This window comes from Tupaia chinensis, unplaced genomic scaffold (genome assembly GCF_000334495.1).
Source record: "Tupaia chinensis unplaced genomic scaffold, TupChi_1.0 Scaffold000159_1, whole genome shotgun sequence".
Lineage (NCBI taxonomy): Eukaryota > Metazoa > Chordata > Mammalia > Scandentia > Tupaiidae > Tupaia > Tupaia belangeri.
The window spans coordinates 5,497,602-5,501,562 of record NW_006159630.1 but is presented as its reverse complement, the minus strand read 5'-3'; the positions used below and the strand labels follow the sequence as shown (position 1 = coordinate 5,501,562).

At 61.8% G+C, this 3,961-nt stretch overlaps 1 protein-coding gene across 1 annotated transcript in view; it reads right to left on the bottom strand.

The window, feature by feature from the left end:
• Positions 1 to 3,182, bottom strand: part of RHBDF2 (rhomboid 5 homolog 2) — a 26,753-nt gene extending 23,571 nt beyond the window's left edge. The window contains 1 exon segment of the mRNA XM_027770771.1: positions 3,068 to 3,182. The gene's annotated coding sequence lies outside the window, so the exon portion shown is untranslated.
• Between the last annotated feature and the right edge of the window lie 779 nt (positions 3,183 to 3,961).

The following is a 3,961-nucleotide window of genomic DNA, read 5'->3' as shown; positions in this document are numbered from 1 at the left end:
GGGCCCGCGGGCCCCCCCCCCCTGCCCCGGTGGTGGCGGCAGCTGTACTAAGGAGCCCCAGTTCTCTCTTGCTCCACCTGCCGTCCACGCCCCGCAGAGGCCCCAGACTGACCAACAGTGAGTGGACTCCCCACAGCCCCCGGCTCTGAAGACTTTTGAGGCAGGGCAGACGAGACAAGGGCCCAGCCTGTGTGTGGCCAAAAATGGGGGCCAAGGAGAGCTTGGATGAGTGCAAGCAGCCCTCTCTCCTCCAGAAAGGGAGAAACCATTTCCGGTCTCTGAGTATGACCACAAAGTTGGGGGACCCCTGTAGGCCAGCGGCAGGGAGGGGCTGAAGTCACCCAAAGGAGGCGACGAGGAAACCGTGACATGCCCAGACGTCACTGCCAGCCCGGCTCGGCTCCAGAGCCATGTGCCAGGCTAACCAAAGCAAGTGGAGTGGGTGGTCAGGGCCGGGGCCGGGGCAAGGCCGGTCAGTCCCGGCTGAATCACAGGGTGCTGGGTGAGGGCCGGGGATGCGGAAGCAGCTCCTCTCCCCTGCTTCCTGGTCACAGAAACTGAGAGTCATGGCCCCACTGGGATCCGGAGCATCTGTGAAGGCAGCAAAGAGGAAGCGGGGCCTCCTCGGCCCACTGTGCATCCCCCAGCAACAGCCTGGGTTCTGTGACCTTGGGCTCTCCACCCGACGAGGCCCAGAAGGACGCTGCCACTGCTGTCTCCTGCTACATCCCGGCTGGCCGCGACCAGGACCGTGTGGCTCTCCTTGAACACCTCGGTCCGCGCCCTGGTATGAGGTGGCAGGACAGCAGAGGGGCACCCTGGGCATGGGGCAGGGCTTGAGAAGTCCTGAGACAGCAGGGGAAGAAGGGAGGCCCCAAAGGCAACAAGCTGAGCAGGAACTAAGGGGGATGGGGCACAAGGGCCCCAGGCTGGACTGGATATGAGAAAAGCAGCCTGTCCCCAGAGCCACAGGGAGCTGGCGCCCTCCCCTTTCCCCAGTCCCTGCTTCCCTGCAGAGGTGCTTCCAGGTGCAGACAAAACCACCACACCCCACTGACTACTCCAGCCCTGTAGCCCCAACAGAGAGGGAGGGAAATGAACCAGCCTGGGTTCACACCACCCCCAGGATCCCCAGAACAGGGCCCTCGTGCAGAGAGTCTACTTCTGCCCATCCCCTCCCCCAGCCTGCCTCAGACTCAGATGGGAAGAGCAGGGACAGGAGGGGCAGGTTCAGGTCCACTGACTTCTCTGGGTGGACCCAGTGACCTGGCCAGAGGCTTGAGCATCCCAGCCGACCACAGCATGAAGCCAGCCTGGGCTCCAGGGAGCCCGAGTGGGCTGTGAGGCTGAGTGTGCACGTGCGGCAGGGTACGGAGGGGACGTGCTGCATTCTCAGAGGGGGGCAGACCCCATGGCCATGCTGCAGCATCAGTGTCACCTAGACTCTCAGGACCACTCACCAAAGGGGCTGGCAGAGACATGGCCACCCTCTCCTGCTGGGGTCCTGAGAACCCAAGAGGCCACAGCTGCTGGCAACAGAGGGTTGGCGCTGCAGAAAGCAGGAGGGCGGCCAGCCTCCCCGTGGCACAGGATGGGGCCCTGCCCACCATGGCTCCCCCAGGACCCTCTGGAACCCTCTGGCCCCCAGGGCTGCTGGTGGGGGCAGGCACACGGATGGCAGCTGGGTGTGGGTATGGATATGGGTCCCCTCACACCCTGAGCAGATGGCAGCAGCTCCTAGCAGATGGACTGTGGGTTTGGGGGCCAGGAGGAAGGGGACAATGTGGCCAGTGGGTCCCAGGTGACTTCCTGGCAGTCCATCCCCCTCCGGGAAGGCTGCATGTTGTGCCCAGCTCTAAGGACAGCTCTGAAGGCAGAGGAGGCCGATGTGGCCCCAGGCCCTGCAGGTCCGACACCAGGTCAGGAGGGGGCTCCTGGAGAGACAGCCGTACACAACCACGATGCAGACTGGGTATGCGTGGCACAGGGCGCCCACTCACTGAAGGTTTACGTCTCAGGGCCGTGGAGTACTGGGAGCTGGGTTTTCAGGGGTCCTCAGGGGCAATGCAGGTCTAGCACACGCCCAGTGGTTGGGGAGCAGGGAGGCCTTTTTTTTTCTTTTTTTTTTTTTTTTATAGATTTTTTCCCTAGGGCACACATAGATTTTTGCCATAGGGCACATATGTTTACCAGAAAGACAGAGAGAAACAGAAAGTGAGAACTCACCCCCGGGGGGATGGCCACGCCACAATCCCTCTCCTCTATCCTCCTCTCAGGATCTTGGGCACGCATGCACATGTGCCCAGCCTGAATTTAAAGCCACAGGGTCTGAGACTCGAACCACGGTCAACTACATGGGAGTCCAGAGATGTAACCATTACGCCATCTGCTGGTCCCAGGGAGGTGACTTCTGTTCAGCTGGGGGGTCCCTGATACTGAGGTGTGACCAGAACGCTTGTGAGTCCACCCAATGTCCACCAGTCCACATCACGATCTGGACAAGGTCACAGGCCCAGCCCTAGCTGCTGTGCGATCTTGAGCAAGCCACTTACCACCTCTGGCCGTTCATGAGTACGGCGGTAAGCAGCCTCCCAGGCATCTGAGACCTAGGTGGCTTTTTTGCCATTAGACCCTGCCAGGTCCTCCAGACAGAAACAGACTTGTACTGGCCAGGCTGAGTGCCCACAGCGCTGGGTCCCTGACATGCCCAGGATGGGGTGCTGGGTAGCCTCACTTCTGGGGCCTGTCTGCCTGGAGCTCCTCCAGCAGGGAGGGAACTGGCCAGGCAGACACTGCTCCACTTGGAAATGATCACTAAAGAGCTACTAAACTGGACTTCCCAGAACCCTGCCCTGGGGCTCCCTGCTTCCCCGGAAGAGCCTGGTCTCAGCTCCAGCGGATGTCAGGGCTTCAGGGCAGTTGGACACCAGCCCACCCAGGCTACTCACACCAGGTGGCCTTGCAAAGCCACCAGCTCACCACCCCCTGCCTTGTTCTGGGGCCTCAGGTTGAGGAATGAGATGGGCTTGAGGCCAGAGCCAGGGCTCAAACCTGCCTGGCCACCTACCTGCTGGGAGGCCGGGCACGTTACCACTGCAGACAGAGCCTGTTTCCTCTGCTGTGAAATGGGGTGATGCCCGTCGGGAGCCAGCAGCAATGACAGATCTCGAATGGAGTGAGGGGCGGGGGCATGCTGGGGGCTGGCCACTTCCTCTACTCCGGGCTGAGCTCCGCCCCATCTACATACCTGAGTCAGGAGCCCCAAGGGGGACAGAGCTCTACTTGACGTGGGTGGAAACTGAGGCTCAGAGAAGCTACATCGCCTGTCCAAAGTCACGTGGTTAGGGAGTGGGCCTGCCTCTTAACCCCCATGATCTGCAGCCTCCTGCCCTGGAACTGGTGAGGCAGTGACAAGAGAATGGGTCAAGGTGGTGACCAGACAGTCTGGGTGCTTGGATAAGTTCGGGGTTCAAAGACCTTTGACTCATGGGCTCCTTGTAGCCTCCAGCCGGGACAACACCCGACTGCGCGGCAGGACTGCTCGGCAGCACTTCTCAGCTCGGCAAAGGCTCTCGCTCCCCAGAAGAGGATCTTGCTTACGTGAGGCCGAGGGCAGGAGGCAGCTTATCCTCCCAGCACCTCATCATCCCGGAGGCAAGGCCCCACAGGGCTCAGGCTAGTCCTCAGCCCTCAGCTCACCAGGCCTGCCAGTGGCCACGCAGAGGCGACTTGGAGAGCTGGTACCGGCTCAAGGCCACACCGGAGAGGCAGAGGGAAAAATCACCGGCTCCCAGCCCCAAGAGCCTCGGAGCTGAGGGCCACTGCCTCTGTGACCCCCTCCACCAGGGACACCATGCTGGCAGGCTGGAAAACCCTGGATAGACACATACCCTGGATTCCCTCAGCTGCCAGGGCGCTACGGCTCGCCCCCAACCAGCCCCACCCTCCCGGTGCGAGGCGG